Below are 24,641 nucleotides of genomic sequence, written 5' to 3'. Positions count from 1 at the left end.
ATTAATGTCATCTGCTAGGTATCACCCACCGCTTCTTACTAAACAATGTGCGGGGAGGAAATGTGAGAAAAAATCCAGCAACATGAGGAAAAGATACTGGCTTTGAGAAGTATCAAGGACAAAATCCTGTTCTAATGCGTTTTTTTTTTAAAGTCAACTTTATTGAGATGTAACTTACATTAAAGAAAATTGACATGTTTTAAGCATACAAGTTGATAACTTTTGATAAAGGTACACACCTGTGTAACTACCAGCCCAACTAAGATGTAGAACATTTCCATCACCCAGAAAGTTTCCTGTTGCCAGTCAACCACTGCTCTGATTTCCATCCAAGTACTAACCAGGTTAGACCCTGCTTAGCTTCCGAGGTCAGATGAGATTGGGAACGTTCAGGGTGGTATGGCCGTAGATTCAACCACTGTTGTGATTTCTATCACTGTTGATTAGTTTTGCCTGTTCTAGTATATTGTATAAATGGAGGCCTATAAATCCTACAACGCATGCTGCTTTTTATCTGGCTTCTTTTACTCAGCATAAGTCTTTTGTGGTGATTCATTCATGTTGTCAGGTGTATCAATAGTTCCTCTTTTTTTATTTTTATTTTTTTTGTAGAGTAGTATTCTGCTGTCTGGATACAGCACAATTTGTTTATTCATTTACCTGCTGATGGGCATTTCTGTTGTTCCTAGTTTGCGGCTATTATGAGTACAAGTGTTATGAACACTTATGTATAAATATATATACATATATAATTATGCACCTAAATTATTTATGTATCACATACATTATATATAATTTCTCTTGGGTAAATAGGTAAGAGTGGAATTGTTGGGTTGTATAAGCATACATTTAACTTTGTAGGAAACTGCCAAATTGTTTCCCACGGTGGTTGTATATAGTCTCACCGGCAGCGTATGAATACTCCAATTCTTCCACATCCCCATCATCTGATCTTGGAATTGTCTGGGTTTCAGATTTTAGCCATTCCAGTGGGCGTGAAGTGCTGTATCTCATTGTGGTTTCAATTTGTGCTTCTCTGATGACTAATGTTGTTGAATATCGTTTCATGAATTGATGGGCCTTTTGTATGTCTTTTTGTGAAGTATCTATTAAAATTTTGCCCATTAAAAAAATTGAGTAGTTTGTCTTTTTATTATTGATCCATAAGAGTTTCTTAAGTATTCTGGATGTAAGTAAGCTCCTTGACAAATATGTGTGATACAAATATTTTCTCCCGGTCTGTGGCTTGCCTTTTCTTGATAGTGTCTTTTAAAGAACACAATGTTTTATTTTGATGGAGTGTAATTTATCTTTTTTTTCCCTTTTATGACTAATGTATTGTTTTCCTGTCTTAGAAATCATTGCCTAAACCAAAACTGCAAAGATTTTCTCCTATGATTTCTTCTACAAATTTTATAGTTTTAGGTTTTATGTTTATGTCTCTGATCCATTTCAAAATAATATTGGTGTACGGTATGAGGTAGAGGTTGAATTTCCTCTTCTTTTATATGACTATGTTCTGACACCATTTGTTTAAAACATAGTCCTTTTCCCATTGAGTTATGTTGGTGCCTATGTTGTTGAAAATCAATTGGCCATATATTGGCCAATTTCTGGATTCTCCAGTCTGTTCACTTGATCTATATGTTTACCCGTATACCAATATCATTTTATCTTGATAACTGTAGCTTTATAGCATAAATCTTGAAATCAGATAATGTAAATCCCCCAACTTTGTTCTTTTTTTTCCTATTTTGCTTGAGCTATTCCAGATTCTTTGTATTTCCATTTAGTTTTAGAATCAGTTTGTCAATTGGTACAAGAAAATCTCACTAGGATTTTGATTGGGATTGTTTTGAACTTATAGATCAATTTGGGGAAAATGAACAATGTTGTGATACAGAATCTTCTAATGTGTGACCATGCTATATCTCTCAGTTTATTTAAATCTTGTTCAATTTCCCCCAGTAACATTTTGTAGTTTTCAGTGTAGTGGTATTGGGATCTTTTAGAAAAAAATGTTTGTTTGTTTGTTTGTTTGTTTATTTATTTATTTTGAGAGGGAGTGGGGGGGTGGAGAGAGAGTGACAGACAGACAGACAGAGAGAAAGAGACTCCCAAACAGGCTCCATGCTGTTGGTGTAGAGCCCGATGAAGGGATCGATCTTACAAAGTGCAAGATCATGACCTGAACCGAAATCACAACCAACTTAACTGACTGAGCCACCCAGGCACCCTGCAATCTTTTCTTAAATTTATTCTAAGCATTTTTTTCTGATACTATTACAAATTGTATCATTTGAAAATGTTTATTTTCCTATAGTTTGTTGCTAGGATCTAGAAGGATAATTGATTTTTGTATATTGATCTTCTGTGATTTTGCTAAATTTTCTTTTTTGCTCTATTAGATATTTTTTGGTAGATTCCTTGAGATTTTCTACAATTATGTCAATTGCAAAAAAAAAAAGATCATTTGACTTCTTCTTTTCTAATCTTTGTACTATCTATTTCTAATCCTCTGTCTTTTCCTTGTCATCTTGGCTGGGACCTCCAATATAATGCTGTACAGAAATAGTGAGAGTGGACATCCTCACCTTGTTTCTGACATTAGGAGAAAAGCATTAATTATGTTAGTTGTAGTTTTTTGGTTTGTTTGTTTTTTCATATGTACCCTTTATCAGGTTGAGGAATTTCCTTCTATTTTTAGTATGCTGAGAGTTTCTCTTTTGAATCCGAATCCCCTGTTTGTATTATTTTCCTGTATGTTAAAATTAATAAATACTACATCAGGAGGAATCTTAGAATGAAAAATACTAAAATGTAAAAATTAAAGCTTAAGGATAACTAAAAGGAAACATGGGAAAACATCTTTATATCTTTTTATAATTTAGTGGTGTGGAGGTTCTTTCTAAGCATGACTTCAAAAACAGAAACCATAAAAAAAGTTATTAGATTAGGCTACATGAAATTATAAATTGCTATTCTGAAGATATTATAAACACATGTAGATGGGTAATTACCACCTGGTTAAAAATGTGCACAACATATATATATGTTAGGTAAATGATTGTTGTTTCTAACATATGAAGAGTCCATATATATCAATAATAATAATAATTAGCACAATCTCATAAATAAAAGGACAAAGGGCACACACAAGCAATTTGCAAAAGAAATAAAAAATATCAACAAAAGTAGGGAAAGATGTTCAGTCTCAATAGTAATAAAAGAAATCCAAATTAAATAATAACAAATGCTATTTGGCAGAGTGGCAGAGGTAAACAGATTGATAATATTCAGTGTCAAAGAGGTTGTAAGGAAACATATTGGTGGGAAAGCAAATTGTTATATCATTGGAGGGCACGTGCTAATATTTATCAAAAATTTTAAAACGTGCATATCCTGGAGCTCTTCGATTCCATTTCCAGAATTTATTCCAAAGCAATAATCAAACAAGTGAAAAGAGACTTATATATAAGGATGTTTATTGCAAGTCATTGTTAACATAATATTTTGGGTACGACCTAAATATCCATCAACAGGGACCTGCTTATTAAATAAGTAAATTATGCTAAAGCCATTCAGTGGAATGTTATGTAACTATTTAAATGAATTATTTGGATTTTAATTTATCAAAATAGAAAGATGTCCCTTGTTAAATTAAAGATGGCATGGGTATATTAAGATCCTATTTTTTGTATTAAAAAAAGGAAGTGCGTATATATGCCCAATACAATGACTGGCACATAGTAGGCACTCAATAAATGTTGACTGGCTAAGGTCCAAATCAAAAACAAAAGGCTAGATGTGTGTATATCAAGTATTAATGATGAATATGTATGGGTGGAAGGTGTTAGGTGATTTTTCCATTCTTCTCTATTCATTTCTGTATAGTCTGAAAAAAATTTTAATAAGTGTGTGTTATTTTCATAATCAGAAATTGTAACAGATGTATTTATTTTCTAGAAACTAAAAGAATCAATAGGACTCGATCAACTTTAAGTAGATGTGTTGAGGATGCCGGCCTGTATTTTGGCTTGAGTGACTGCCTTTAGGGTTCTGTTTTCATTGGAGACAGGACTATCAGGAGGAAGAAAAGGAGGAGGAACAGGGTGTGTATGTTTGTGTTGGTCTTTAAATTTTCCATCTGTTGTGTTTGGAGTGCTGGTGGGGCACCCAGTTGGATATATGGATCTGGATCTCTAAGAAAGAGGTTGGATGACCAACCAATGACTGTTGATCATAAGGTGTGAGTCAGCAGCCAACGTGTGGTAGTTATAGTCACAGTCCTAAATGCTGCTTGCCCAGCAGAGAGAGCGGAGTGTGGAGAGGGCAAAGGGGTAGTTCTTCAGAACACCAACACCTTCATGGAGGGTAGGAAGAGCTTCCAGGAAAGGAACCAGAGGAAGAGCAGGGAGTTAGGAAGGAGGAGAACCAGCAAGTAGTGTACTGAAATAATGGGACAATAATACATAATAAATAATAATAAATGCAGCTGGGAAGTCAAGCTAGGTGCAGAATGAAAAGTTCCCAGGGGCTGTGGTGGTTAGCAGGGCATCCATGACCTTGGTGGGAGTGGTCTTGGTGGAATGGTGGGTACGGAAGTCAGAATAAATGAAGTCAGGGGTGAATGCCATGTGAGTCTGTGGGGGCAGTAAGTGTATTTTATTCTTATGAGACACTTGGATGAGAAGGTAAGACCAGACCTACGGTGGTAGCTGGAGGGAGAGGGAAGGGCAAGATCTAAGATACTTTTTCTTAGGATGGGAATGATTTGAGCATGTTCAGAGGTTGAAGGGAAGCAACCAGTCACAGGGGAGCCATGAAAGATCCTGGAGATGATGAGAATGGCTCTTCGTGTGGGTCAGAACAGGTGGCAAGGGACGAGATCTGTGGCACTGTGAAGGTTAGTCCTTGACCAGGGAGGCACCCCTCTTCCACCATGCTAGAGCCGGGGGAGAGGACCGCTGTGGGTGCAGAGGCAGCTGTTAGGGTGGGGGACAATAATTAGAGGTGGTTCGTGCTTGATTTTCTCCAGCAGGCAAGGGATGCACTCCCTCTGGTTGGTGTTTCATCATCTCACCACCAGAAAAACCAGAGTTTTAAGGTTCCCGCTTGATGAAGTTGGCTTGACGCAAAGCAATAATGAAAGTTGCCAATGGAGAATGTGGCAGGAATCAGCCCGGGTGTCAAATTCACTCAGCTCCTGTGTGCAAATAGATAATTATGAGGCATCTCTACCAGTTGAAGGGATCAAGATTCTTCTCCTGCGTAAGCCGGCACATGTTTAAGATTTCCAGAATACAGATTTCCGAAATAATGATTCTAATAAACAGCGGTTATCTTAACTTTATTTTCAGGCCATAAAACACATCCTTTGATAAATTATTTCGCCGTCTATCCCCAAGTGCACCTCTCCATGCAAGCCTCCCCTCCCCCGGCCAGCAACCGCCCGAACGGCAGCTCTCCATATATTATTCATTCCAATCAAATAAGACACAGTGGTGCCTCAGTAAACTTGCTTTTCATATCAGAATTGCTCTTATTGAGTAATACACACTGCAGACCCCAGCTTCCAGCACCAGGCCTGAAATGAGCAATTCTCTCATTGTAATAATGTGCCTCTGTCATCTCCTTATTATCAGCATGATAAAAGATGAAATATTCACAGATGCTGCCCTCCTAACCTGATCACAGCTTGATATTTGAGCTTTGGAAATGAGTTTTATAAGCTTTAATATACTCCTTGGCGGAGTGACCCCTGAAATTAAACATTATTACAGAGCGGATATTTAAAAAGCTGGGGCCGCAAATTACATCAAAATGAAAATATTAAGGAGTATTACGAATATACCAAGTGGGAGCTCACAGCTCTGGAAGCCGTGAACGCCGGAGAACTCCACACGCGAGTGTCAAAAACATCAGAAAAAATAATAACAGCAGAGACACCTTGACTTCGGTTATTTTATACTTAGGACTAAACGAAATTATTTGAATGGATTTTTTTTTTTCCTCCTGTAGGCTAGCTTTCCAGGAGGAAAAAAAAAAAGCCCATTATTCTCAACTTTAGGTTCCTAATACATTTCACGCTTGGTTTAAAGAGGCACCTTCCTTTTTCCTTTTTTTTTTTTTTTCCTAGTGCATGGATAAATAAAAGAAATACCTAAATATAATGAAACCAAAGATCATGCTAAGAAAAAAGTGAGCAAACACGACTAGAAAGAGCCCCTGGATTCAATTTCCCCTGCGATTGGCACGCTGATGGACAGGCTCCCAGCAACATTGGGGCTGCAGGAAACCAAGGAGGAGAGCGGGGAGGACTCACCAGCCTGCAGTAGGACTGTGGCAGCTTCCACATGGGGACCTGAGGATTGCCCAGGAACACAGCACCGTCTGCTCCAACTTCACAAGGGATTTCTGTTTGCCCGATGGTGGGTCCTGGAGTTGGGTACTGTGGGTGCAGACTAGTGATTACTGATTTAATGCTGGACTCTGTTGCTGGATTGAAAGCTTTATGAGGGCAGGAATTGTGTCTGCCATGTTCCCAACTGTATTCCCAACCATAGCCCCAGGACTCGGGTTGTCCTTAATAAATAATGTATTTGATGAATGAATGAATGAATGAATGAATGAAAAAGAACAAAAGACTTCCCAGTTCTTTTCCTTCCTGGTCCCCATGAAGAAGAAGTCTATGGAAGGGTTCTTTGTCTCCATGGACCTGCAGGGAGCTCACAATGAATCTTTCCAAGGTCTCATCCTTTTGTATTTACCTGGGGCTATAAAACTAAGTTGCAAATTATAATTGGAGACTATTACAAAAAAATTTTTTTTGATGCAATATACACATTTTGCTATTCTGTTTCCTTTTTTGGTCATTGCTTTTTTAATATTAATTTCTCTGAGATTCTGTTTCCTCGGCTGCAGAACTGGGACACTAACACTCAACTTGCTGGTTACTGATAGGATAGAATGAGCAATACCAGACATATAAAAAAGTGCTCAATGTTGCTCCCCATCAGGGAAATTCCAACCAAAACCACGATGGGATACTGCCTCACACCAGTCAGGATGGTTAAAATGAACAACTCAGGCAACAACAGGTGTTGGTGAGGATGTGGAACAAGGGGAACTCTCCTACACTGTTGGTGGGAATGCAAACTGGTGCAGCCACTCTGGAAAACAGTGTGGGGTTTTTATCCAAAGGATATTTATCCAAAGAATATTTATCCAAAGGAAACGAAAATGCTGATTTGAAGGGGCACGTGTGCCCCAATGTTTATAGCAGTGCTATCAATAATAACCAAATTATGGAAAGTGCCCGTGTCCATCAACTGGTGAATGGATAAACAAGATGTGGTGTATACACACACACACACACACACACACACACACACACAATGGAATATTAGTCATCAAAAGGAATGAAATCTTGCCATTTGCAACGACGTGGTTGGGACTAGAGTGTATTATGCTAAGCGAAATTGGTCAATCAGAGAAAGACAAATATCATATAATTTCATTCATACGTGGAATTTAATAAACAAAACAGATGAATGTAGGGGAAGGGAAGGAAAAATAAAGTAAGGTAAAAGCAGAGAGGGAGGCAAACCAGAAGAGACTCTTAAATCCAGAGAACAAACTGAGGGTTGTTGGAGGGGAGGTGGGATGGGCTAAATGGGTGACAGGCTTTAAGGAGGGCATTTGTTGGGATGAGCACTGTGTGTTTTATGTAAGTGATGAATCACTAAATTCTACCCCTGAAACCAATACTACACTCTATGTTAACTAACTTGAATTTAATTAAGATCTTGGAAGAAAAAAAAGATGGAATGAGTAAACATATGCAAAATAGTATGTTAGGTCCCTTCTCTCCTTTTTTTTTTTTTTTTTTTTGGCTTGCAGATGGTGCAGATGTATTGACCAGTTTGAAACAATCTTTCTTTTTTCTTTAAAAGAAACAAAAATCCTTCTCAGTGGCAGATCAGTTATTTTATAAATCTCAAATGCTTATGTGTGATGGGGAAGAGAAAAGAAATCCACAGCATAGGGGATAAAAATATGGATTTTGGAATGGCGAGACTGAGGTTTGAATCCTGACTATGTCTATCTCTAGCTTTGAGACTGTAGGCAAGTTATTTAATTTTTCTGAGGTTCAGTTTCCTTGTTTATAAAAGTAGGAATAATGGTAATGCTTATCCCATTTGCCAGTTCCATGACAAGATATATATGTAAAAAAATTAAATACAAGGTATAAAGATTAGGAGAGAAGAAATAATAGTTTTATTTACAGGGTCCCCTGGCTGGCTCAGTTGGTGGAGCATGGGACTCTTGATCTCGGAGTTGTGGGTTCGAGCCCCACATTGGGTGTAGAGATGGCTTAAAAATAAAATCTTTTAAAAAATAGTTATTTGCAGATCTATTACTGACTCTTTAGAAAACCCCAAATAAACTATAGATAAGTTATTAGAATCAAAATGAGACTTTAGCAGGGTTGCTGGATACAAAATCAATATACAAAAGTCACTTGAATTTTTGTACATGAATAGCAATCATGTATGAATTTAAAATTTAAAAGAAGGCATTCACATTAGTAACAAGAATATAAAAGTACCTAGGAGTAAATACAACAAAAGTATGAATTTTTATGTAGAAAATTATAATTTTTTTGAAATATGTTAAATTACAAGCTAAATAAGTAGATGTATCATGGTTCTTGGATAAAATATCCAACATTATAAAGATATAAATTTCCCAAACTGCTCTTTTGATTCAGTGCAATTCCAGTTAGATTTATAGTGAAGTGGGAACTTGACAAATTAATTCTTACATTAATAGATATAGAAAAGGGCCAAAATCCTTCCAAGGAAGAATAAGCGAGGGGGATATTCCTGTACCAGATTAGCAAGACTTATCATAAAGCTATAGTAATCAGGATAGTGATAGATAAATAAGATGATGGAATAGAAGAAAGAACCCAGAAACAAGGTATGCATACATGGAAACTTGACTCTTGATGATGTGGACAATGCAAATTAGAAGGGTATGAATGGAATATTCAATTCATGGTGCTGAGAAAATCGGTAATCCTTCCATAAAAAAAAAAAAAAAGACTTTGGTTCTTAACCTTACAATCTAAAGATAAATTCTATGTGGATTAAATCATTAGAAATGAAGAGAAAAACTAGAAAATGTTTAGAATAGAGGAATGCTTCATAACCTTGAAGTCATGAAGCATACATGTTGTAAAGACAAGATTAATAAATTTGACTATATTAGAGTTAAGAACTCACTCATCACAAGACAACGTTGAGTGAAAAGACAAGCCATACCCCAGGAGAAGATATTTATAACACACAAGACCAGCAAAGGATTGATATCCAGAATATATAAAGAATGACTGCAAATGTGTAAGGACAATACATTTGTATCAGACTAAGGGGCAAAAGACATAGGCAAGTATTTTCCGCAAGAGGAGATATGAATGGGCAATAAACATATGAACAGATGTTCAACCTCTGATAATTAGGAAATTGCAAATTAAAATAATAATCATTACATGTCCGTCAGAGTGCCAAAAATTAAGAATACAGGTAGCATCAAGTTTCTGGGGATGTGGGATAACAACTCTCATCTACGACTGCTGGGGGTTGTAAATTTGTGCAACCATTTTGGCAAAATTTTGGAATTACCTAGCAAAGTTGAACACGTCCATATGCTATGATCCAACAAATCCATTCCTAGAGTATATCCTAAACTCTTATACATGTTCACCAGAAGACATGTACAAAATGTTCATAACATCATTTTCTATAGTAGCAACGATAATGGACTTAACCAACATGTCTATGTATTGGATCGTATAATGGATAAAGAAATTGTGTTAAACTTATGCAATGGACTGCTATTCTGAAATAAAAGTGCACATATTACTACTATTTGCATTAACTAGGATGATCCTACAATTCAATGTTGGGTGAAAAAATGAGGTCATAAAGAACATCTATAGTATGATTCCATTTACAGAAAATCCATAAAAATGTAAGTAAAATAATATTTTGTTTAGGGATTCATACATAGATGATAAAACTATAGGGAAAACCTAAGGAATGGTTCAAACAACATTGACAGAGTGGTTAGCTTAGGGTGGGGTGGAATCCATAGGAGAATGTATGAGATGGTGAGTATTTAGGGGGCTTCTAAGAAACTGGCAGTATTCTATTTCTTGGCCAGGGTTGTGTGTACATGGATTTTCATTTTCTTGTCATTATTCACATTTACTTATGTGTTTTAAACCTTTGGTATGATATATTTCATAGTCAAAAACAAAGCAACAAACTCAGAGGGGAGAAGCAACTTGCCCAGAGTAAGAAGTAAACAAGGACATAGACCACAGTCCTCAGGCTGGTGTCCTTTTTAGAAGCATTAATGGATAACCCTTAACCTTCTTTTGACTGTGGCTCTTTCTCTACACTTACACTTATGTGCTCATGACTCCCTGGGTCCTGGGGTGACTTCATCCAATGTGTAGCCTTCCCCATGGGGTAAGTAGCTGAGTTATGAGGCCTTATGTCTAATCAGGACTGTGTATTTTCCTTCAATCTGTCATTAGGAGACAACATTGAAACCCAAGTATCAGATGTGTCAGTCATCAGCACAAGGGCCGTTCGCAAGTTCAGTTTCCTCCTATCAGACTGATGGCAATAACACTAATATTAATAAACATCTATTGAGCACCTACTGTGTGTCAGGCCTTATGGTAAGCACTTTTACTTAGTCCTTCCTAGAGTCCCTGAGCATACTATTATCTTTCCACATTATTCCCCCGGATCTGGGATTCACACCCAACCAGTCTGACTTCAGAACGTTGGCCATGCTCCATACATTCAACTATTACATGCCTGCTATATTCAAGTGCGTGAAATAAGTAATGAGCAAAACAGACACGGTCTCTGCCTTTTTTTATATATAATTTAAATTTATTTTTTATTTTTTAAAGTTACATCCAAATTAGTATATAGTGAAGCAATGATTTCAGGAGTAGATTCCTTAATGCCCCTTACCCATTTAGCCCATCCCCCCTCCCACAGCCCCTCCAGCAACCCTCAGTTTGTTCTCCATATTTATGAGTCTCTTCTGTTTTGTCCCCCCTCCCTGTTTTTATATTATTTTTGTTTCCCTTCCCTTATGTTTATCTGTTTTGTCTCTTAAAGACCTCATATGAGTGAAGTCGTATGATTTTTGTCTTTCTCTGACTAATTTCACTTAGCATAATACCCTCCAGTTCCATCCACGTAGTTGCAAATGGCAAGATTTCATTCTTTTTGATTGCCAAGTAATACTCCATTATATATATATATATGTATATATATTATATATATATATGTGTATATATATATATGTGTGTGTGTGTGTATATATATATATATATATATATATCACATTTTCTTTATCCATTCATCCATCGATGGACATTTGGGCTCTTTCCATACTTTGGCTATTGTTGATAGTGCTGCTATAAACATGGGGGTGGTCTCTGCCTTTATGGGGCTAACAATCTGGTAGGGAAGGCAAACATTCCTCCAAATATAAAATCACAAATAGTGGTAGGGCTGTAGATGGGAGAGAAATGGGGAGCATGATGACATGGGTCGGGGACCCATGTAGGTTGGGAAATCAGGGAGAGCCTTACTAGGACGTGACACTCACAATGAAAGTGGGGAGGGCATCAGCCAACCTGGGGGTTTCGTTTTCACACTGACACTGAGGAAGGTGGATATAGGGCAGAGGGAGACCAGGGCAGTGCAGGAGGAGGGTACAAGCCTCTGGGACAAAGTCATAGGGACAGTGACACACTGTTTTCACAGGAGACTTCACGTTCATAGACCACTCCAGACTTAGCAAGAAAAATAAGGGTGCTGGAGAAACATCCTATTCCATCATACCCAAATGGGCTGATGGGATTTAACATTCTAACACCATCTTGGGCAGCGGCTTGTTTATCTGGAATGAAATGGGAAGGCAGGACTGATATCCTGCCCCTTCCAATTTCCCTTCCTGGGCTCAGGGGAGCTTCTCTCAGGGTATTGGTTTCCTTCCCCTGTGATGGAGGTGACTGCTTTGGGGACCATGGCTGAATTACTTCTTTGCACCTGGCTTTAGGAGCTTGTTCATACAGGAAGCCAAGACATTCAGTCAGGTCTCAGTGTTACCCAGCCAAGTAGGATGTGGCTGGGACTCTGTCTTTGTCCTTTTATCCTTTGACTTTAGTCAGAACCAGGGTCTGCTGCTCATTGGGCCATCTCTTCCAAAGTTGCTGTTTTGTAACTTTATATGAATTAGGACCAATGCTTGCAACGGTCATAAACTCAGCTGGAGCTAGCACAAAAAATGGGGGCCTATTATAAGGGTGTTTCATGTTTTGGGTTGTTTCATGAACTCTGAAGAGAGTGATGAGGCTGGGTCTCAGAAACAAATGGGCCCACGTGGTGGAGCATTGAGCCCAATCCCTCCCCACAGCTACAACTGACAGGGAGAATGGCTTCTCTGCCTCATTCCCTTGGTCACAGGTAGTATAGAGAACAGGTGAGCCTGCCCAGGAAGCAGAAGAAAGCCCATGCGCAAGAAGAAGGGGGTGTCCTACTTCTTGCCATAAACCACAGAAACTAAGATCATCTATAAAATGTGGCTCAACGAATGTCTAGGTCTGGCCAATGAGATCCCTCATTTCTCTCCAACAAGAGAAGCAAGCGCCAAGATGTGGAGCACAGCTAGCGTGTTGCTAGATGTAGCCGCCTTTATGAGGGAAGTGGAAATACAAGGCAAAGAGAGAAGACTTCCTGTCAACCCTGGCAAATTGGGTAGGGTCTCAAAATGTCACCGAAACCAGCAGGACACTCATGCAGTGGCCCTGGCCTATGGCCGGATCTCATTCCGTTAACAGTGCGTTCTGCTCTGATGTCAGAGTCGGTACTGGCTCCTCGTTAGTCCGTCTCCCACAAGGTGGCGATGTCAAAGGCGGGACTGACTTCCTATTGGCCGGCACACTCCCAGTTTTGTCATAGCGGAAGTGAAGGCTGACTGCTCATTGGTCCAGCTGCTTCTGTCTTTCTTAGGTCATCAAAATGAAATGCCAGAAATAAATACATTTTTTTGTATTCGTATTTGCTAGTGGACGTAAAGTTACGTTTGCTTTCTTAACTATAGTTCTTGGAGAACATGAGCATGCCCGGTATTTGCTTTTCTCTTTTTCTTTTTTATATTTTTAAAAAATGTTTGTATTTATTTTTGAGACAGAGAGAGACAGAGCATGAGCAGGGGAGGGGCAGAGAGTGAGGGAGACACAGAATCCGAAGCAGGCTCCAGGCTCTGAGCTGTCAGCACAGGGCCTGACGTGGGGCTCGAACTCACAAACCGTGAGATCATGACCTGAGCCGAAGTCCAAGTCAGACGCTCAACCGACTGAGCCACCAGGCGCCCCTCTCTTTATTTTTCAAGGTAAGGTCATCATGAACGGAATTGTAAGAAAATTCTTGTTATACCTTTTGAAGATCTAGGTTCAAGATGTGGCACAGAGTTGGAAAGAGGATTCCTTCTGTGTCTGCAGGGAACCCACCCTGACTCCTCCGCCCCCCCCCCCATCCCCTCAATGATCTCCGCACAGGGTGTGAGGGGTTGGGGGCTCTACCCTGCCCTGGGGGTCGTAGTGGTTGCCCCTGACAGTGGCTAGTCCTCTATTCTTCAGGGTTCTCTTTACTTACCCTTTATTACTCCTGGAATAAACTCTTTTTGTGTGTGTGCACTAAAAAAACCTTAATTGTGGTAGGAAGTTAACATGAGATCTGTTCTCTTAAATTTTAAGCATCTAATATGTTACTGTTGACTCTACGTGCAATGGTGTTCAAGGTTATTCAGCAGGTCGCGTTTCCTCATCCTACATAACTGAAATTAGATGCTTGTTAATTAATGACACCATTTCCCTCCCTGACAGCTCCTAGTAACTACCATTCCAGTCTTTGATTTGTTGAGTTTGACTATTGTAGAGAACTTGTAGAAATAAAATCGTGCAATATTTGTGTTTCTGTGCCTGGCTTATTTCCCTTAGCGTAATGTCCTCAAGGTCCATCCATGTTGTCACATGTTGCAGCATTTTCTTCTTTTTAAAGACTGAATAGTATTCCGTTGTATGTATATGCCACATTTTCTTCATCCATTTTCTGTCTGTAGACGTATTTACCTTGTTTCCACTTCTCTGCTATTGTGAACAGTGTTGCCAATGAACTCGGCAGTGCTCATATCTCTTTGAGATCCTTACAAACCTTATGATTCCTGTTACAGTTCTAATTCTTATATTAAAGTTTCCCTGTTCAAGTTACTGTGTGCTTTCTCTCTCCTGATTGGACCCTAATGAATACATCCAGGCTGGAGAGATATGGTTACATCAAAGCATAATGTACAAAAATTTCAAATTAAGTTTGATTATTCCCATTTTACAGATGGGGAACTGAGACTAAAGGGGATGCACCTTTGGCAGCAGATGCCGGGGGTACCCTGCCTATTTCCCCTTGCCTTTACCATTTTGGTGCACCGACATCTGCCAGCACTAGTGATTCTGTGCCTGAGGGATTTCTCTGTCAATGCTCAACTTTCCCCACCTGTGCAATGGGGCCAAGGGGAATGACGGACTCTTCCAGAGCAGCCCTCAACCAATGACTGATGGGACTTGTTACATAAATACTCCTCCTGTCTCCTTGCTCCCTGGGGATGGGACAGCTGGCTGCAGGTCTACTCTGGCCACCAGAGTTTCCGTAGTGGGGTGAAGCTGCGTTGCAAAACGGATACAATAATGTACCCTTTATTGTTTGTCTTCCCTGCCCTGTCTCACTTCCCCCACGCCCCTGCCAGTGTCTCCTTCGCCTTCCGAACAAACGGCTTGCAATCAGATCACTTGCTCCTGGGAGAACCAAGCCAAAGCATTTATCCAAGGTCACACAGTGAAGCAGGGGTAGAGAAGGGACTAGAACCCAGTTTTCCTACTCTGTAGACCACGTTCTTTGCGCTGCACTGCCTTGCTCTTCTGTTCCTTAGCAAGCCCTGCTTCAAATAAGACTTTACACTTGAACTCATGGTTATTTCTCACACAATTCTTGAACTTTCTATCTGGCTGAAACTATTGGATGTGTCAGTCATGACTTTCCCAGTTACATGCCCTCCCAAAGTAGCCTCTTCTACTCAGGTTCCTGCTCAGAGGGAGAGGGTTTAAGTGCCTGCTGATAATAACTTGGTGGCCCTTTGCGGAAATTTCCCTACATACGCCAGACACTTTGTTAAGCACTTACTTGCATTGGCCCATACAGTCTGTACCACTATCTTGTGCGATAAGTCCTGGTCCCGTAATTCTTCCATTCCAAGACACATACATCCTCTGTGTATTAAGTTTTTCAGGGGTGGGGGACACTATCACATTAAATGCATGAATCAATTATAAGACATAGCCCAATTTCAGAATGCTAAAATGTGGGGAAAAAATACAGGATAATCTTCACTTAACAATAAGGTGTTAGAGACTCAAAGAGATGAGTCATGTGCCCACCCTCAAACAGTAAGTGGTGGAGTTGGGATTTCTAAAATTTGTGGTGGCGAGCATCGACCTGGTTCCTTTTCTTCTCCTTCTTCCTGTACCTACTTCCAGCGGTGGCCAGCTGGGACAGGTATGACCGTCTGGTCTCCAGCTGTTGCAAGCTTTGTCTTTTTCTCCCAGGAACGAAGGGAGACTGAATCTGCCCAGAGTTGCTGGACTAGGAAGCCTGAGAGGGTCAGAGACAGGACAGGCCAGAGCCTGGGACGAGCTGAAGTCCAGGGTAGCAGACAGGGTCCATAGAAGCGGGCAGTTGGAGGAAGGAGATAGATGGGGCAGACCAGCTGAGACGGTGAGATGGGGGTAGCCGCCCTTGTGATGGTCTCACTCTCCTTCCTCCGGGAGGGCTCTGAAACATTCTCCTGAATAAAAATCACATGTATTTGCCAGGTGCTGTGCCTCACGTTTTACATACGTGATCTCGCGTTCCCTTCACGAGAACCCTTTGGCAAGCTGTTTTCTCACGCCATGTTAGAGTGAGAACACAGGCTCGGAAAGGTGGCTTGTCTGGCTCGGTCTCACAGCTGGAAAGTGGCTGATCTGGACCGGGACCCACGCGGTCTGTGTCCAGAGCCGGGCTTCTCATCTCTACCCCACTTTACTTTGGGAATCACTAGAAACAATACCACCAAACAAACAAAGAAACAAACCAACCCCAAACCACCCTTTTATTCACACTGGTTCACATAAATGTCTGATCCTTGGTACCAGGCAATTGTATTTGGAAGTTTTCACAAAGGATTTTGTTTTCCCCTCAGGGTTTATCTTGTTTGACTTTGGTATCGGTGACAACATCTGCTTTGTGTTTTTACAGACTCCTTTTCAAAGCATGCACCTGAAGCGTGACTGAGTATGTGGTTTTGGGGGCTGGGTGAGTGAATATGTTTTATTTCTCTGAGAACCCACATCTTTTGGGGCCATGGTGACTCAACTATCTGGATTGTCTGATTCATCTGAGCAGTCCATGCCCCAAACGCAGTTTACTCCTCCCGTATCCCCCTTGATGGATGAATCCATTTGAACAGGGTTTTACACTTGCCATATGATTTATTTACTAACTCGGGTGCTCATTCAGCAACTGGGCATTTGCTGAGCGCCTGCTTTTTTTACTAGATGTTGTGCTGCAGTCAGAGCCCCAGTGCCACACCCCTGCTCCAAGCAGCTCACGTGGTGGGGTATGGAGAAGGAGGGGAGGGGAGAAGGTCGCTGAGAACCCCACAGCATTGCAGGTGCTGTCACAGAGCTAAGCATAGATGACAAGACTTCAGAAGAGCAGTGCGTGCCTCAGCCTGGGGTCTTATCAAGGCTTCCCAATCAATTGACGGTGGGGTTGGAGGACAGGTGGTGTTAGCTGTGTATGTGAAGCAGAGACAATACCAAGGATCAAAGTCAGGAGGAAAGTTAGGAAAACTGTGAGTCACCTGGCATTGGGAGAGGCACAGGTGACAGGGATATGGACACAATGACCAGGGATCACACTGGAGAGGTTTACAGGGGACAGACAGAGGAGGAGGCTTAATAACAAGGGAAAGAATTCCATGGAAGGTTTTATTTCTTTTTATTAAAAAATTTTGTAATGTTTATTTATTCTTGAGAGAGAGAGAGAGAGAGAGAGAGCAGGGGAGGGGCAGAGAGAGGGAGACACAAAATCTGAAGCAGGAGTCAGGCTCTGAGCTGTCAGCACAGAGCCTGATGTGGGGCTCAAACTCACAAATGAGGAGATCGTGACCTGAGCCGAAGTCAGACACTTAACGGAGCCACCCAGGCACCCCTCCATGGAAGGTTTAAGTGTGGGAGTGTTGCATCTGGGCTGCTTTCTTTTTCTTTCTTTAAAAAAATTTTTTTTAAATGTTCATTTATTTTTGAGAGAGAGAGAGAGGGAGGGAGACAGAGGGTGAGCAGGGGAAGGGAAGAGAGAGAGGGAGACACAGAATCCGAAGCAGGCTCCAGGCTCTGAGCTGTCAGCACAGAGCTTGATGCAGGGCTTGAACCCACAAACTGCAAGATCATGACCTAAGCTTAGCCGACTGAGCCACCCAGGTGCCCCTGGGCTGCTTCCTGATGGTGGCAGTGGGGTGGGTGGGGTGGAGTGGTGATTTTCACTGTCAGAAAATCCAGCTGGGAGGCAGATACTCTAATCTAGCAGAACAGTGACAGTCTGGATTTGAGAGCCATTTGGGAGGTGGAACTGGCTGGACTTCTTGACAGAATGAAGCAGTGGGTGAAGGAGAGGGGGCATCTTTCATTCTTAGGTCATTGGTTTCAGTGACCATGTTGGTGGCATCATTTACTGAGATGGTGTTGGAGGTGGTGGAGCAGGTGTGGGGGCCGGACTGAGATGGAGAGATGCGTCTGGATTTGCATATGCCAAAATAGACGTGCCTGTGGGACACGTGGGGGGTATTGGCAGGAGAACACCAGAGAGGGGCAGAACCCAAGAGACCCATGCTCAGACGGCATCCTATAGCTGTCCTGGGAGTGAGATGTGATGACGGGGTAAGGCAAACTCTTTTGCTTATCTTAGGCATCCCATTTCTTACAAGTTTTTTACTTGGAAAAACTCCCCTGTCTGTTTTGGGGGTAGGTGGTCAAATCGCAATGTCAGTGCACCCAGCACTCGCAGTTTCCCTGGAGAGATGCATCTTCCCACCCATTTGGATGCAGCACGTCGGAGCTGATGTGAAGGATTCCGCTTGCTTGCAGTTCATGGCTACATTCCTTGCGTTTGGTACCCACCGTCCTCTGGCCATCACCAAGTCAACGGGATTCTAATATTCCTTTCCCTGATCCAACCAAAGCTCTTTGTAAATTGGACTCAGCAGGAGTAAGTCCAGTGACCTCATAAATAGTGGAAATGATTGCAAATCAGAATTCATATATGTTCCCAACTCAGTGGGTATCCTTCTTCCCCACAAAGGAAGCAATCATCGCTTTCAAATTTCTGTTTGCCCTTTCACTCAGCTATGTTGGAAGAAAATATAGAGAGAGATTTTGCTGTATAAGCCTGAAAAGTCCACTTCCTCCAACCTGAAAAAATAAAAGTCTTATGTCCGGCCCTGTGTAGTCACGTGGTCGCACTTGGGGAATCACCCAGAGGTGTGGGGGATCTGGCTGGGGGCTCATAGAAAAGGTCTTCCATAAGCACCAGGGAAATACTTCATACTAAAAGAAATGCTTAAAAAAATTGTGGCAGAGGCTGCTGATGCTCCACCAACACCTGTGTTTCCCCCTCCTTCCACAACACATGGAGAAGGAGGGGCCGCCATGAATCATTTTGGTCAGTGGAATGTGGGAAGAAGTAGTTATTCCCCTTCCAGACTTGGTCCTTCATAGGACCTTCTGCTGCTCTTTCTTGCCTATTTTCTGGCTTTTGTAGTGATCCAATGGAGGACTCTGAGTCCCTAAGAAGTGACGGAGCAAATAAATGGAAGGAGGTTGAGTCCCTGAATGACCATATGGAGCAGAGTTCTGCCTACTGGCCTGTATTGAATTATGACTCAAACAGGAACGAAACCTTTCTTGTGTTTAAGCACTAAGATTTGGGGGCTGTCTGATGTGGGAATTAGGTTATCCTTTCTGATACCTATTTCTTCTCTGAGTACTGGTTTTGGAGACCTGCTTGGATTTGCATGACAAAGGCTTCTTCCCTCCACCTTCTTCCTTGCCTGCACTCCCTCTGCTTTTCCCCGTAGAGAGACAGATGAATCCAGTAACTGCTGGTTCTGATGCATAAAAGGTGCCTAAAATAGAGAGAGAGCAAGGGATTGCTTGGGAGACAGCATGAATAGTCCTGGATTCTCATCTTGCCTATACCTTATATTAGCTGATAAATCATTTAATTTTGTCTAATCTCAGTTCCTGCACTTGTGAAATGGGCACATATGAAGAAGGAGAATTGCGATGAGGGTTTGATGAGATGATATATATGAACGCCCTTTATAAACTGTGAAGCTCGGGGCACCTGGTTGGCTCAGTTGGTTAAGCATCTGACTCTTGATTTCTGCTCAGGTCATGATCTCTTGGTTTGTGAGATCAAACCTCGCATTGAGCTCTGTGCTGACAATGCTGAGCCTGCTTGGGATTCTCTCTTTCTCTCTCTCTCCCCTCTCTCTCCCCCCTGTTCCCCCACCCCGTGCATGCATGCGTGCGTGCTCTCTCTCAAAATAAATAAATGAATATTTTTTTAAAATTAAAAAACCTCTAAAGCTCAATATGCCTGTGGCAGATTATCAGGGAGGTAGGACGACGCTGCCACTTGGCTGAGTAATGCTTCACCGCTATTGTCCTCTCCTTTCCTCTGCAATTCTGGGCACCCACATTCCTTCATTGGAGGCACCAACATTGAACCCCAGTTCTCTCACATCACACCTGCTAGAAATATTCTTTGGATAGCATTTATAGAAAGTTAAGGTTAATTTTGCTCACTCTCAATGCTTTTGTTTCCTTTCCTTTAGTTGTTGCTAGATTTATGGAAGGAGAATTCATAGAGCAGAGTTAATAAGTCAATTAAATTTCATTTGGTTCACCAAAAAAAAAAAAAATCTCCATTCTAAAACCGCCCAAGAAACAAAACTACATCTATTCACACAAATTGCAATGCTTTTCTCTGAATAAACAATTTCTTTTTGTGTTTTATTGGTTTTATGTCCTAAAAGGACAGAGAGATTCACCCGTCTTGGAGTTTCCATAATTTAAGAACAATCATTTGCTTTTTCTAATTTGTCCTAATGAGCCCACATTTTTTCTTTATCAGACCCATTTTCTCTGGCAAAAGGTCATCACAGGCAATCATCCATGTCTGCTGGGTATAAATTGTTTTCATAACAATTTTCATTTGCCTTGGAAAATGCGCCAGGCTGAAAACATGGCCACTTTGTATCTATGACAGCATGCATCGTATTTCCTCCCATTTATTTTGGAATATCAACCCTCAGAAGAATAAGAAGCCTTGGAGTCTGGAACAAGAGCTGGTGATGTGGACTGAGAACACCCCATTCCTGCCTTCCAGAAATGCACCACTGTCCTGTCTCTTCTTTGTGGTTCACCCATGGATCCAGATCCCCTTCTCACTTCCTTTGCCTCCTTGCTGAGCTTTCTGGCTGCCCTGACCTAGTCTTATGGGCATTAATTCTCCTTCCTTCTGTGCCCCAAAGCTGAGGCAGGTCAAGCTTATCCACCACCCTCGCTCCATCTCAGCTCCTAGAGGTCCTGTCCCTGAGCTGGGAGCCTGTGATAGAAGAAGGGAGGGGTTTTAAAAACATTTCATATTTCATCTTCGTTCTCCAAAAGCTCAAGCATGTATTCTGTTGATTCATTCAACTCATTCATTCGACAGATATCACTGCGCATCTACTCTGTTCCAGGAACTGGGCACAGAGATTACATTCTTGCCCACACAATGCTTTTGGTCCAGAGGTAGAAATAGGCCATGGTACAAGAAATTATGTCGCCATTGTGGGAAGCTCAGAGGCACTGGTGGAGGAAGGTGTCTGGTGAAAGTTTCTGCCCAGACTCAGGTGAACAGACACAATGTGGTAAAGGAGGGGCTAGACAAGCACTGTCCAAGAGGGATATAATTTGATCCACCAATGTAATTAAAAAACTTTTATTTTAAAAATTATATGGTAGTGGCTCAGTTCGTTGAGCACTCGACTCTTGATTTTGGCTCAGGTCATGATCTCACGGTTCGTGGGATCGAGCCCTGCATGGGGCTATGTGCTGTGCATGGAGCCTGCTTGAGATTCTCTCTCTCTCCCTCTGCCCCTTCCTCACTTGTGCACACATTCTCTCTCTCTCTCTCTCTCTGTCAAATAAATAAATAATAAAAAATTTAAAAAATTATATGGTAAAATTAGTTTTGTTTTCTCTAGCAGTGTTCAGTTCTAAGAATTTTAACACAGGGAATAGATTCAAGTCCCCACCACCACAGAATGTAGAATAGTCTGGTCACTACAAGAAACTTCCCTGGGCATCCCTTTGTCACAACACCCTTTCCCACCCATAGTCTCCTGCAACCACTCATCTGTTTTCCACCACTACGGTCTGGTCTTTATAGGAACACCCAGATCAGTGGAATCATACAGTACGTGAGCTTTTGCGATTGACTTTTTTCACTCAGCATAATGTCTTTAAGAGTCAGCCCAGTCGTTTGTTAAGATTTCATTCCTTGTTGCTGTGAGTAGTTTTCCATGGCATGGATATACCACAGGTTGTTTATCCATTCCCCTGTTGAAGGAGATTTGAGCTGTTTCTTAGCAAGACAAACTGCTGTCTTCATCTGTTCCAGCTGCCGTAACAAAGTACCATAGACTGAGGGGCTTATAACCAACTGAAAGTGACTTCTCACGGTTCTGGAGGCTGGAGGTTCAAGATCAGGGTGTTGGTACCATCAGGGTTTTTGTTTGTTTATTTTTGAGAGAAAGAGAGAGAGAGAGAGAGCAAGCCAGGGAGGGGCAGAAAGAGGGAGACAGAGGATGGGGCAGTGAGCCCGATATGGGGCTAGAACGCATGAACCCATGAGCTGAAGTTGGATGCTCAACTGACTGAGCCACCCAGGCACCCCCGTACCATCAGGTTTTGCTGAGGGTCCTCTTTTGAGCTACAGACTGCTAAGTTCTCTTTGTGTCCTCACATGGCAGAAAGAGAGAGAGAGCTCTCTGGGGTTCCTTTGTAAAGGCACCAATCCCATTCTTGAGGTCTCCACTCACATAAGCCACTCATCTCTCCAAAGTCTCACCTCCTAATACCATCACATTGGGGATTAGATTTCGGTATGGAATGTTTAGGGATGGGGGAACAAAAATTCAGCCCCTAACAGCTGTTCTAACACTTGTATAGGTTTCTGTGTAAACACACATTTTCAGTGCTCTAGGGCAAACACCTAAGGATGGGATTTCTGGAGTATATATGGTAAGTGCATGGCTAACTTGGTAAGACACTGCCCAACCTTTTCCAGAGTGTCCGTACCATTTTGCATTCCCAGCAGCAATGAGAGCTTCAGTTATTCCTCATCTTTACCAGATCTTGGTATTGCCAATATCTTTAATTCCAGCTATTCTAATGCGTGTTAAGCAGTATCTCTTGTGGTTTTAATTTGCATTTCCCCAATGACTAGTGATGCTGAACATCTTTCCATGTCCTTATTTGACCTCCTCATACCCTCTTTGGTGAAGTGTCTGCTCAAGTCCTTTGGCTGTTTCTTATTATTGCATTTTGAGAATTCTTTATGTATTCTGGATACAAATCCTATGTCAGATACATGGTTGGAAAACATTTCTTCCTAGCCTGTAGCTTGCCTCTTCATTCTCCTGTTAGTGTCTTTGGTAGAGCAAAAGTTTAAAATTTTTATGAGGTTCCAGCTTATCAGTTTTTTCTTTTATGTATCATGCTTTGGTATCATTTCCAAGAGCTCTATGTATGTTAAACTTTCTAAGTAGCCGCTTAAAGAAAAGTCAAAGGGAATAGGTACAATTAATTCTAATAATATATTTTATTTAACCCAGTATTTCCAAAACACTGTAATTTCAACACATAATCATTCTATTATTTTTTTAAAAGTTTTATTTATTTATTTTGAGAGAGAGAAGACACAAGTTGGGGAAGGGCAGAAAGAGGAGAGAGAGATTTCCAAGCAGGCTCTGCAGTGTCAGTACAAAGCCTGACTTGAGGCTCGAACCCACAAACCAGGAGATCATGCCCTGAGCCAAAGTGAGAAGCTCAGCCGACTGAGCGAGCCACCCAGGTGCTCTAATCATTTTAAAAATTAAGGAGATATATTTCACTTATTTTTTGTACTTAGTTTTCAAAATCCGTTGTGCATTTCATGCTTAGAAGCCATCTCAACCCATCCACATTTCAAGTGCTCAATAGCCACGTGGGTTAATGGCTACTGCGTTGGAGAGCATAGAGCCAGACCAGGTGACAGGTTTTCAAAGCTGACGGTTGACAACTCTTGAACCCCCCATGCCCACCAAGGGTACAAAAAGGAGAGGAATCCGACATTTGGAGCCAGTTGGTGGGGAAGATTTCTTCAGGGAAAGCTGTGCTGTGAGTTCTGGCCTCCTTCCCTGGGGAGCCATGGGAGCTGCTACTTCTTAATCCTCAACCAGGTGACAGGGACAGCCAAGAAGAGGAGGATGTGGGAATTGGAGCTTCCGAAAGGGGATGGAGCTGTACTTTGCCAATGGAAGGGCTGCGGGATGCCTGCCTCTTGCTTCACATCTTGAGAAAGGGCTTTACTTGGAGAGCTTATTGTACATCCCCTCCAGTTAGAGGGACACCGTTAACTGGCATACGATTCATACCTAAGAAACCTAAAGGTCAAGAGACTGACTGAGGGAGCCCAAGGCAGTCCTGGGAGAAGTAGCTGCATTTGGAGGCACTGCACTCCCATCTGTTGGGATAAAGAATACAAGAGTGTAGCTGAGAATGTGTGAGGGAGAGAAAGCCAGTGTAAAGTCCTATGAGGGACTTTGGTCATCAGACCTCAGCAGAGAGAAGCTCCAGGTGCCACCCTGGGGACTGAGGCATGGCAAGTGACTGGCTGAGGCAGAGATACATGTGCCCCTGTCATGAGGACTGCAGCTGAGAGAGAGCATGGAGTCTCCCAAGGACCCATGAGAGAAAAAGAGGTCGGCTGTAAGTGTCTGCTGAGTTCAGAGAATGGCAATGCTAGATTTCCATGTACCCGTCAAAACAGAACTTTCAGGCTCCCCTAACCTCTTCCTCCTCTTTGCCTCCCATCTCTGGAGATGTCAGAAAGGTGGATGGCAAATGGGAGAGGAGGAGGAGAAGCGTAGGCGAGGAAAAAGAAGAGGTCTACCATGTCTCTCTTGTCTGACTGCAGGCTTCCCACCTGAAAGTAGTCTGGAGTAAGTAGTCTAAAGCCTCAATTTTCAATCAGGTTTAAGGGTTTGATTGTTATATGAGACAGAACATGCAAATTACTTAAATTATTCTGTGACTTAGGTGACTATAAGACTGTTTATGCTTCTCATCTGTCTGATGT

The sequence above is a fragment of the Panthera tigris genome, chromosome C1 (genome assembly GCF_018350195.1).
Source record: "Panthera tigris isolate Pti1 chromosome C1, P.tigris_Pti1_mat1.1, whole genome shotgun sequence".
Classification (NCBI taxonomy): Eukaryota; Metazoa; Chordata; class Mammalia; order Carnivora; family Felidae; genus Panthera; species Panthera tigris.
This window is presented reverse-complemented; position numbering follows the sequence as displayed.